Here is a 12,447-nt window from a genome sequence, read left to right as displayed (position 1 = left end):
AGCAGGTGACGGCCCCTTGATTGGTTGGTGTTCCTGAAGTAGGGACTTCCTGACTGGCTGGGTTCTCAGTTGGAGCTGGAGGGCTGAGAAGTACCTCTAAGGAGGAAGTACGGAAGGCAGTCGTGGTGTGGGATTTAAGGAGACGGGCTGGTTTGAGGTTTTGTGTTTGTTTGAATGTAAGTTGCTTGGTGCAACTGCACCTGCAGTTTGGTGCTGCAGAAACTTTGGTCCTGCCTCTTGGCAATTGAAAACCACCTATTAATATGGGAGGGCAGGGGAGAAGACTGGGAGAGAAATGGAATGTTACCTTGACACCATCTTCAAACTGTTCCTCTGTCCACTCCACCGGCAGCATTCACAGGCTTTGAGAGATGAGCTGCGCGGGGAGGAAGAAAGGGAAAAAACAAGGGAAAGGGAGCACTCAGTTGGAAAATGGGAGCCTGGTCAGTATAGTCCCAGCTACTTGGGAGGCGGAGGTGGGAGGATGACTTGAGCCCGGAGGCGGTAGTTGCAGTAATCCTAGATCGCGCCATTGAACTACAGCCTGGGCGATATCGAGCCATACCTTGTCTCAAAAAGCAAAAAAAAAAAAAAAAAAAAAATTAAAAAACCCACAACAACACAATTTGAGAAAAGCGGAATGACGTTATCTCAAGAAGAAAGTTAAACAGATGTACACAAAACACACCCAGATGATACAAACTGAGCTGAACATGCTCTATAAACATCTTTGGGTGACTGTGGATATGTCCTTTACACATATTTGATCTGTGAACAGGTCCCTACATTTCAGAATTATTTGTTTTCTCACTGTGACTAATAGTTGTGTGCTGACTAAGCCACCTTTTTTCTTTTTTTTTTTTTTTGAGACGGAGTCTCGCTCTGTCGCCCAGGCTGGAGTGCAGTGGCCAGATCTCAGCTCACTGCAAGCTCCGCCTCCCGGGTTTATGCCATTCTCCTGCCTCAGCCTCCGGAGTAGCTGGGACTACAGGCGCCCACCACCTCGCCCGGCTAGTTTTTTGTATTTTTTTAGTAGAGACGGGGTTTCACCGGGTTAGCCAGGATGGTCTGGATCTCCTGACCTCGTGATCCGCCCGCCTCGGCCTCCCAAAGTGCTGGGATTACAGCCAGCCAGCCACCTTTTTTCTATAGACGACGTTGATACTCAAACTTTCTGTTAATATTTATATTGTTACATCATTTTTAATTGAAATTCATGCTCAACACCTTTGCTAGTTGTAGTTTCTATTTTACGATGATTTAATTTTAACTGTACTAAGTATATGCAGACTGTGGAAAAAAACTTCCTTAGCATTACCTCATTGCAAGTGAAAAGACCACATTTTTATCCAAAAGAATGATATTGTTTGACATTTTGCCTTTTTCACCTTTGCTCTCATTCCTTTGTCCCCATCTCTTTGGCCAAAGTTCTGCTTCTGGTTCCATTCAATGCAAACCACCTACTGGGTGCTTAATAGTCTTGGCTGGGTGCGTGGAGCACGCCTGTAATCCCAGCACTTTGGGAGGCCGAGGTGGGTGGATCATCTGAGGTCAGTCTGACTAACATGGTGAAACCCATCTCTACTAAATACAAAAAAATCAGCCGGGCATGGTGGCACATGCCTGTAATCCAAGCTCTTGGGAGGCTGAGACAGGAAAATCACTTGTACCTGGGAGGCGGAGGTTGCAATGAACTGAAATCGTGCCATTGCACTCCAGCCTGGGCATCAAGAGCAAAACTCCATCTCAAAAAGAAAGAAAGAAAGAAATTTAAAGTCTTGGAGAAAGGTATATACACTGACAGCTGGGCTCTGTGATATGTGCCTGTAATCCCAGCTACTCAGGAGGCTGAGGCAGAAGGAGAGGATCACTTAAGGCCAGGAATTTGAAACCAACCAGGGCAACATAGGGAAAAGACTCTGTGTCTAAGAACTTTTATTTTATTTTATTTTATTATTTATTTATTTATTTATTTTTGAGATGGAGTTTCGCTCTTGCTGCCCAGGCTGAAGTGCAATGGCACGATCTTGGCTCACTGCAACCTCCGCCTCCTGGGTTCAGGCAATTCTCCTGCCTCAGCCTCCCTAGTAGCTGGGATTACAGGCATGTGCCACCACGCCAGGCTAATTCTGTATTTTTAGTAGAGACGAGGTTTCTCCATATTGGTCAGGCTGGTCTCGAACTCCCAACCTCAGGTGATCCACCCACCTCGGCCTCCCAGAGTGCTGGGATTACAGGCATGAGCCACCGTGCCCGGCCTTTATTTATGTTATTTTTGAAACAGTCTCTTGCTCTGTTGCCCAGGCTAGAGTGCAGTGGTGCAATCATAGCTTGCAGAAGCCTCCACCTCCTGGGCTCAAGCAATCCTCCCACCTCAGTCTCCTGAGTAGATGGGACCACAAGCATTGCCACATCCTGCTATTTTTTTTTCTTTCTTTTCCTTCTTTCCTTCCTTCCTTCCTTTCTTTCTTTCTTTTCTTTCATTTTTGTTTTTTGTTTTGTTTTGTATACACGATGTCTTGCTGTATAGCCCAGGCTAGTCTTGAACTCCTGAGCTCAAGTGATTCTCCCACCTCAGCCTCCCAAAGTGCTGGGATTACAGGCATGAGCCACCGTGCCCGGCCTTTATTTATTTATTTTATTTTTGAAACAGGCGGCCGGGCGCGGTGGCTCAAGCCTGTAATCCCAGCACTTTGGGAGGCTGAGACGGGCAGATCACGAGGTCAGGAGATCGAGACCATCCTGGCTAACACGGTGAAACCCCGTCTCTACTAAAAATACACACACAAAAAAAAAAAACTAGCCGGGCGAGGTGGCGGGCGCTTGTAGTCCCAGCTACTCAGGAGGCTGAGATGGGAGAATGGCGTGAACCCGGCAGGTGGAGCTTGCAGTGAGCTGAGATCCGGCCACTGCACTCCAGCCTGGGCCACAGAGCGAGACTCCATCTCAAAAAAAAAAAAAAAAAAAAAGAAACAGGCTCTTGCTCTGTTGCCCAGGCTAGAGTGCAGTGGTGCAATCATGGCTCGCAGAAGCCTCCACCTCCTGGGCTCAAGCAATCCTCTCACCTCAGTCTCCTGAGTAGATGGGACCACAGGCGTTGCCACATCCTGCTATTTTTTTTCTTTCTTTTCCTTCCTCCCTTTCTTTCTCTCTCTCTTTCCTTTCTTTTTTGTTTTTGTTTGTTTTTTGTTTTGTTTTGTATACACGATGTCTTGCTGTATAGCCCAGGCTAGTCTTGAACTCCTGAGATCAAGTGATCCTCCCACCTCAGCCTTCCAAAGTGCTGGGATTATAGGCGTGAACCACCATGCCCAGCCAGAAAATTAAATTTAAAAATTTTTTTAAATAAAACATTAGCTGGGTATGGTGGTGTAACCTGTAATCCTCTACTCTGGAGGCTGAGACAAGAGAATCACTTGTGCCCAGGAGTTCGAACCTGCAGTAAGCTCTGATTGCACCACTGTACTCCTGCCTGGGCAAAGGAACAAGAAAGACCCTGCCTCTTAAAAATATAAAAATAGGCCGGGCGCGGTGGCTCAAGCCTGTAATCCCAGCACTTTGGGAGGCCGAGACGGGCGGATCACAAGGTCAGAAGATTGAGACCATCCTGGCGAACACAGTGAAACCCTGTCTCTACTAAAAATACAAAAAACTAGCTGGGCGAGGTGGCGGGCGCCTGTAGTCCCAGCTACTTGGGAGGCTGAGGCAGGAGAATGGCGGGAACCCGGGAGGCGGAGCTTGCAGTGAGCTGAGATCCGGCCACTGCACTCCAGCCTGGGCGACAGAGCGAGACTCCGCCTCAAAAAAAAAAAAAAAAAAATATATATATATATATAAATATAAAGAAATTTAAAAAGCATGCATTCACAAATATAATAATAGCCATGTTACACTATTGAGTTATATTCAATTTACAGTATACTAAAATGGGTAAGCCTTTTATTTTCACTTTAACTACTATTAAATTGGGTCTCCCACATCCTATACTTATGCATTTTTTTTTTTTTTTTTTAGATGGAGTTTTGCTCTTGTTGCCCAGGCTGGAGTGAAATGGCGCAATCTCGGCTCACTGCAATCTCCGCCTCCTGGGTTCAAGCGATTCTCCTGCCTCAGCCTCCCAAGTAGCTGGGATTATAGGTAACCATGCCCTGCTAATTTTGTATTTTTAGTAGAGGGGGTTTCTCCATGTTCGTCAGGCTGGTCTCGGTGACCTCAGGTGATCCGCCCGACTCAGCCTCCCAAAGTGTTGGAATTACAGGCGTAAGCCACTGCGCCCAGCCGCATTTCTTTCTTAACCAAAGTACATTTTGCGTTTATCTCTGTTCAATTTTATATTTTCTATTTTGAAAATATTAATAATGGGGCCGGGCGCGGTGGCTCAAGCCTGTAATCCCAGCACTTTGGGAGGCCGAGACGGGTGGATCACGAGGTCAGGAGATCGAGACCATCCTGGCTAACACAGTGAAACCCCGTCTCTACTAAAAAATACAAAAAACTAGCCGGGCGAGGTGGCGGGCGCCTGTAGTCCCAGCTACTTGGGAGGCTGAGGCAGGAGAATGGCGTAAACCCGGGAGGCGGAGCTTGCAGTGAGCTGAGATCCGGCCACTGCACTCCAGCCTGGGCGACAGAGCGAAACTCCGTCTCAAAAAAAAAAAAAAAAAAAAATATTAATAATGGACAAGTATACATGAAATAATGTTAATAACTAAAATGAAAAAAGTAAATACAAATAGTGTGCACCTCAGTTACTACTATATAAAAATCTGTGTATACATTTACAAAGCATGAAGGTATTTTAGAGCATGCAAGTAATTTGATGTTCATCAGATTCTTTTTCCCATAAAGTTGCTTAAATGTATAATAAATGTTACAATTTCATTGTCATTGACATTTGTTTTCTATAGTCTTTCAAAAAAGCAGATTTGTAAACTATAGACTGATGAGTTTGTCTGCAAAGTAGAGAATTATGGAAGGAATTATTCAACAGCCCCACACACAAAAAAGTAGACTGTGACTATAGACAGTTCAATAGAAATTTTGCAGAGAAGGCCAGCGGAGAAAAGGAGCAACAGCTGTAAGACATGTTGAATAAATGCAGAGTAGGTATTTTGTTTAGATGGAAATGCTTGTATGTTAATAGCAATGATCCAGTAAAGAGCAAGAAATTAATCATGTGTGGAAAAGAGAGGCCAGGCACAGTGGCTCATGCCTATAATCCCAGTGCTTTGGGAGGCCAAGGCAGGTGTATCGCTTGAGCCCAGGAGTTCTAGACCAGCCTGGGCAACAGAGAGAGACCCCTGTCTCTACAAAAAAAATAAAAATTAAAAAATTAGCTGGGCATGGCAGTGCCTGTGGTCCCAGCTACTCCAGAGGTTGAGGTGGGAGGATCCTTTGAGCCTGGGAGGTGGAGGCTGCAGTGAGCCATACTTATGCCACTGCATTCCAGCCTGGGTGACAAAGCAAGACCTTCTCTCAAAAATCGGGTGGGGGAAGAACAGTTGTGGTATCAAGTAATAGAGGAGAGAAGAGATGGCATCCTGAGCTCAAGCTGAGGGTTAAAGCAGAGAAAACCACCTATCATAACAAGAGAAGCATGTGAACAAATCAGCTTGTAGATTTGTTGGTGAGAAGATAATGGCAATTTCTTTGATTTCTTCAGAGGTAAACTCATTAGCTAAGAGTGCAGAGGGAAAAGGAAGTTTAGGAAATCTAGAGAGTAGGGAGAAGTGGAGACTGAAGGTACACACTAGTGGCTGGGCTCAGTGGTTCACACCTATAATCGCAGCACTTTGGGAGGCTGGGCCAAGCGGATCACCTGAATTCAAGACCAGCCTGACCAACAAGGTGAAACCCCCTCTCTACTAAAATATATAATTAGCTGGGTGTGGTAGCTCACGCCTGTAATCTTTTTTTTTTTTTTTTTTTTTTTTTTTTTTTTGAGACGGAGTCTTGCTCTGCGGCCCAGGCTGGAGTGCAGTGGCCGGCTTTCAGCTCACTGCAAGCTCCGCCTCCCGGGTTCACGCCATTCTCCTGTCTCAGCCTCCCGAGTAGCTGGGACTACAGGCGCCCGCCTCGTCGCCCGGCTAGTTTTTTGTATTTTTTAGTAGAGGCGGGGTTTCACCGTATTAGCCAGGATGGTCTCGATCTCCTGACCTCGTGATCCGCCCGTCTCGGCCTCCCAAAGTGCTGGGATTACAGGCTTGAGCCACCGCGCCCGGCCTACACGCCTGTAATCTCAATCTGAGGCTGGGGCACAAGAATCACTTGAACCCAGGAGATGGCGGTTACAGTAAGCAGAGATAGCACCATTACACTCCAGCCTGGGTTACAGAGCGACACTCTGTCTCAAAAAAAAAAAAAGGAGCCTGTAATCCCAGCACTTTGGGAGGCCGAGACGGGCGGATCACAGGGTCAGGAGATCGAGACCATCCTGGCTAACACGGTGAAACCCCGTCTCTACTAAAAAATACAAAAAACTAGCCGGGCGTGGTGGCGGGCGCCTGTAGTCCCAGCTACTCCGGAGGCTGAGGCAGGAGAATGGCGTAAACCCGGGAGGCGGAGCTTGCAGTGAGCTGAGATTCAGCCACTGCACTCCAGCCTGGGCGACAGAGTGAGACTCCATCTCAAAAAAAAAAAAAAAAAAAGGATACACACTAGGGAATTGTGTTAGAGGCCGGGCCGCGGTGGCTCACGCCTGTAATCCCAGCACTTTGGGAGGCTGAGGCGGGCGAATCACAACATCAGGAGTTCGAGACCAGCCTGGCGAATATGGTGAAACCCCTGTCTCTACTAAAAATACAAAACTTAGCCAGGCATGGTGGCGGGCGCCTGTAGTCCCAGCTACTTGGGAGGCTGAGGCAGGAGAATCACTTGAACCTGGGAGGTGGAGGTTGCAGTGAGCCAAGATTGCGCCACTGCACTCCAGCCTGGGTGACAGAGGGAGACCCTGTCTCAAAAAAAAAAAAAAAAAGTGCATATCTCTTATTACAAGTGATCTGAGCATCTCCCTGGGTTAAGAGCCAGTTGTGTCTGGGTGCAGTGGCTCACGCCTGTAATCCTAGCACTTTGGGAAGCCGAGGCAGGTGGATCACCTGAGGTCAGGAGTTCGAGACCAGCCTGGCCAACATATAGTAAAACCCTGTCTCTACTAAAAACTACAAAAATTAGCTTGGCATGTTGGTGCATGCCTGTAGTCCCAGCTACTTGAGAAGCTGAGGCAGGAGAATTGCTTGAACCCGGGAGGTGGAGGTTGCAGTGAGCCGAGATCATGCCACTGCATTCCAGCCCGGGTGACAGAGCAAGACTGTCTCTCCAAAAAAAAAAAAAAGAGCCAGTTGTATTCTGTGAATTGTCCCTTCATATGCTTTGCTCATTTTTTAATTAGGATAGTTGTTTTTTCCTGATCCATTTGTGCATGTTCTTTATATATCCAAGGAATTAGCTATTTGCGTATGCTCTGAATTGATTTCCCCAGTTTGCTGTTTATCTTTTGGCTTGACTTCTGTGGATGTGTGTTTCTCATGCAGAAGGCTTTGGCTTGTTTGTTTTTTTTTTTTTTTTTTTGAGACGGAGTCTCGCTCTGTCGCCCAGGCTGGAGTGCAGTGGCTGGATCTCAGCTCACCGCAAGCTCCGCCTCCCGGGTTTACGCCATTCTCCTGCCTCAGCCTCCCGGGTAGCTGGGACTACAGGCGCCCGCCACCTCGCCCGGCTAGTTTTTTGTATTTTTTAGTAGAGACGGGGTTTCACCATATTAGCCAGGATGGTCTCGATCTCCTGACCTCGTGATCCGCCCGCCTCGGCCTCCCAAAGTGCTGGGATTACAGGCTTGAGCCACCGCACCCGGCCTGGCTTGTTTGTTTTGTTCTTTATCAGCCTTTTATGGCTTTTAAATTTTGAGTCATAGTTAGAAATATTTTCACCACTTTAAGGTAATGAAAGAGTTTGTACTAGTTTGTTCTCATGCTGCTAATAAAGACATACCTGAGATTGGGTAATTTATAAAGGAAAGAGGTTTAATTGACTCACAGTTCCACATGGCTGGGGAAGTCTCACAATCATGGCGGAAAGCAAATGAGGAGCAAAGTCACGTCTTACATGGCAACAAGCAAGAGACCTTGTGTAGGCGAACTACCCTTTATAAAAGCATCAGATCTTGTAAGACATATTCACTATCATGAGAATAGCATAGGAAAGACCTGTCCCCATGATTCAATTTTCTCCCACCAGGTCCCTCCTACAACATGTGGCAATTATGGGAGCTACAATTCAACACGAGATTTTGGTGGCGACACAGCCAAACCATATCAGAGGTTTTCTTCTTAATAGTTTACATTTTTTGCTTTTTTTTTTTTTTTTTTGAGATGGAGTCTCACTCTGTTGCCCAGGCTGGAGTGCAGTGGCACGGTCTCAGCTCACTGCAAGCTCCGCCTCCCAGATTCATGCCATTCTCCTGCCTCAGCCTCCCAAGTAGCTGAGACTACAGGTGCCCACCACCACACCTGGCTAATTTTTTTTTTTTTTTTTTTTTTTTTTGAGACAGAGTCTCATTCTGTCACCCAGGCTGGAGTGCAGTGGTGGGATATCAGCTCACTGCAACCTCCACCTCCCGGGTTCAAGCAATTCTCCTGCCTCAGGCTCCCAAGTAGCTAGGATTACAGGTGCGCACCACCATGCCCAGATAAATTTTGTATTTTTAGTAGAGACCGAGTTTCACCATGTTTTCCAGGATAGTCTCAATCTCCTGACCTCGTGATCCACCTGCTTCGGCCTCCCAAAGTGCTGGGATTACAGGCCTGAGCCACCGCGCCCAGCGAACACCTGGCTAATTTTTTGTATTTTTAGTAGAGATGGGGTTTCACCATGTTAGCCAGGATGGTCTCAATCTCCTGACCTCATGATCCACCCATCTCAGCCTCCCAAAGTGCATAAGCCACCGCACCCGGCCATTTTTTTTTTTTGAGACGAAGTTTTGCTCTTGTTGCCCAGGCTGGAATGCAATGGTACGATCTCGGCCCACCCCTCCACCTTCCGGGTTCAAGCAATTCTCCTGCTTCAACTTCCTGAGTAGATGGGATTACAGGCATGAGCCACCACCCCCAGCTAACTTTGTCCAACATGGACAAAGTTTCTCCATGTTGGTCAGGCTGGTCTCAAACTCCCGACTTCAGGTGATCCGCCCACCTCAGCCTCCCAAAGTGCTGGGATTACAGGCATGAGCCACCATGCCCAGCTGACATTTTTTACTTTCACTCTTCCATCCATTTGAAATTTATCTTAGTATACAGTATGGGGTACAAAACCCATCTGTATATCCATTCACATTGTTTTAATTACTAAGAATTTATCTCATTTCATTCATTTATTTATTTAGTGGCAGGGGTCTCATTACGTTGTCCAGGCTAGCCTCAAACTCCCGGTCCCAAGCAATCCTCCCACCTCAGCCTTCTGAGTAACTGGGACTAGAGTGGTATACCACGAGGTCCAACTAATGAATCATATATTCAGGGGAGTCAAATCTTTTGGCTTCCCTGGGCCACACTGGAAGAAGAATTGTCTTGGGCTACACATAAAATACACTAACACCAGCTGGGCGCAGTGGCTCACGCCTGTGATCCCAGCATTCTGGGAGGCCAAGGCAGGTGGATTATTTGAGGTTAGGAGTTCGAGACCAGTTTGACCAAAATGGGGAAACCTTGTTTCTAAAATACAAAATTACTAAAAATACAAAAATTAGCTGGGCATTGTGGCAAGTGCCTGGAGTCCCAGCTATTCGGGAGGCTGAAGCAGGAGAATCACTTGAACCCAAGGAGCAGAGGTTGCAATGAGCCAAGATTGTGCCACTGCACTCCAGCCTGGGTGACAGAGTGAGACTCTGTCTCAAAACACATACACACACACATACACAAATCTTATAATGTTTTAAGAAAGTTTATGAATTTGTGTTGGGCTGTATTCAAAGCTGTCCTGGGCCACGTGCAGCCCACAGGCCGTGGGTTGGACAAGCTTGATATATATGAATAGCTGGTGGGGCTTGCTGCCCCTCTTTGATGTTCTTTTTCAACCTTTTCTGGTTATTCTTGTTTTCAACTAAACATCATGATATATTTACAAAGTTGAGTCTTCCTATCCAAGAACCTTTTTTTTCTTTTTTTTTTTTTTTGAGACAGAGTCTCGCTTTGTCACCCAGGCTGGAGTGTAGTAGCACGATCTCAGGTCACTGCAACCTCCGCCTCCTGGATTCAAGCAATTCTTTTGCCTCAGCTTCCCTAGTAGCTGGGATTACAGACACGCACCACCACGACTGGCCAATTTTTGTATTTTCATTAGAGACAGGGTTTCACCATGTTGGCCAGGCTGGTCTTGAACTCCTGACCTCAAGTGATCCACCCGCCTCAGCCTCCCAGAGTGCTGGGATTACAGGCATAAGCCACCGCACCCAGCCAAGTCTTTTCATTTTTACAAGTCTAATTTTAGGTCTTTTTATTGTATTTTTACCATTTTCTTCATACAGGTCTTGAACTTTCTTGATAAGTATATTCCTAGTTATGCAAAGGAATGATGACAATTACGAATCATGTATAGAGTCTAAACTGAATCAGGAGGAAAATATGGGCATGAGGAAAGTAATAAGTTGTAAAAATTTGGTAAGGTAAATTAATTGAAGGACTTGATAGGTTCAAGAATATGATTAGGAATGGAAATGCCAGTAGAATGAGCTAGGAGGATTTCTTATTGGAAAATACCATCAGACCTAGTTTCTTAGGACTTTCCATTTTCTTGGCTTATCTTCACTTTAAAGTCTCTGGCTATGAGCTCAACATGTATTTTCTTTGAATTTTAAAAATCTGTTTTCCTGTAGTCTACTTCTTGTGTCTAACTGTGCTTAGTGTTTTTTTCTTTTTCCTTTGGTTAATATGAATTTCAAGGAGGCATGATCTATTATTTCTCATGTAAATACTAACCAAAATTGAAGTGGTATAGTTGTACTAATATCAGATAAAATGGATTTGAAGGTAGGAAGCATCCCCAGGGATAAAGAGGGACACAGTGAGAAAAGGATCAATCCAGGAGGGAAGCATAACAATTCTAAATTTGTATACATCAAATAACATAGTCTCCAAAATATGTAAAGTAGGCCGGGCGCGGTGGCTCAAGCCTGTAATCCCAGCACTTTGGGAGGCCGAGACGGGTGGATCACGAGGTCAGGAGATCGAGACCATCCTGGCTAACACGGTGAAACCCCGTCTCTACTAAAAAATACAAAAAATTAGCCGGGCGAGATGGCAGGCGCCTGTAGTCCCAGGTACTCGGGAGGCTGAGGCAGGAGAATGGCGTAAACCCGGGAGGCGGAGCTTGCAGTGAGCCGAGATCGCGGCCACTGCACTCCTGCCTGGGCGACAGAGCCAGACTCCGTCTCAAAAAAAAAAAAAAAAAAAAAAAAAAACAAAATATGTAAAGTAAAACCGGCAGAACTAAAAAGAAAAATGGACAAATCCAAATCATAGTGAGAGATGTAAATACACCTCTGTAAGTAACTGATAGAACAAGCAAAAAAAACAATCAGTAGAGATATAGATTTGGGCCAGGTGCAGTGGTTCATGCCTGTAATCCCAACACTTTGGGAGGCTGAGGTGGTAGGATTGCTTGAGCCCAGGAGTTCAAGACCAGCCTGGGCAACATAGCAGGACCTTGTCTCAAACAAAAAAAAAAAAAAGAGAGAAAGAAAGAGAAAGGGAAGAAAAGGGAAGGGGAGGGGAGGAGAGGGAAGAGAGAAGGAAGGCAAAAAAAAAAAAAAAAAAGGAGAGATAGATTTGAACAACATAATTAGTAAATTGGACCTAACTGACATATATAAAACACTGCACCCAAAAGCTGCAGAATACATCTTCTTTTCAAGTGTTCAGTGACTATTTACAAAAACTGGCCATAAAGCAAATTTCAACACATTTTAAATGATTCAAATCTTACAGTATATATTTTCCTACTACTCATATGAAAGGTACTCACCTTGGCCGGGCGCGGTGACTCAAGCCTGTAATCCCAGCACTTTGGGAGGTCAAGACGGGCGGATCACGAGGTCAGGAGATCGAGACCATCCTGGCTAACACGGTGAAACTCCATCTCTACTAAAAAATACAAAAAAACTAGCTGGACGAGGTGGCGGGCGCCTGTAGTCCCAGCTACTCCGGAGGCTGAGGCAGGAGAATAGCGTGAACCCGGGAGGCAGAGCTTGCAGTGAGCTGAGATCCAGCCACTGCACTCCAGCCTGGGCGACAGAGCAAGACTCCATCTCAAAAAAAAAAAAAAAAAAAAAAAAGAAAGGTATAGTCCATCCTCTTAGAGAGCTCAGGCTATTTTGCTCCCCCTCACCCCCCTCCCCACCCACTTCAATAAGCTGGTCTAGAAAGCTTAGTCTAAAGTGGGAAGAGCCATGCAATGTCATAAGTG

At 45.9% G+C, this 12,447-nt stretch overlaps 1 long non-coding RNA gene across 1 annotated transcript; it reads right to left on the bottom strand.

Annotated features, from left to right (window-relative positions):
- Nucleotides 1-9: 9 nt before the first annotated feature.
- On the bottom strand, nt 10-12,060 carry LOC117074391. Its single transcript, XR_004433575.1, has 3 exons — nt 12,007-12,060; nt 308-376; nt 10-96 (listed from the first exon to the last, which is right to left on the bottom strand). It is a non-coding gene; the product is annotated as an uncharacterized LOC117074391 (long non-coding RNA).
- Between the last annotated feature and the right edge of the window lie 387 nt (nt 12,061-12,447).

This window comes from Trachypithecus francoisi, unplaced genomic scaffold, assembly GCF_009764315.1.
Source record: "Trachypithecus francoisi isolate TF-2019V2 unplaced genomic scaffold, Tfra_2.0 Lachesis_group5, whole genome shotgun sequence".
In the NCBI taxonomy this organism is placed as follows: Eukaryota; Metazoa; Chordata; class Mammalia; order Primates; family Cercopithecidae; genus Trachypithecus; species Trachypithecus francoisi.
This window is presented reverse-complemented; position numbering and strand designations above follow the sequence as displayed.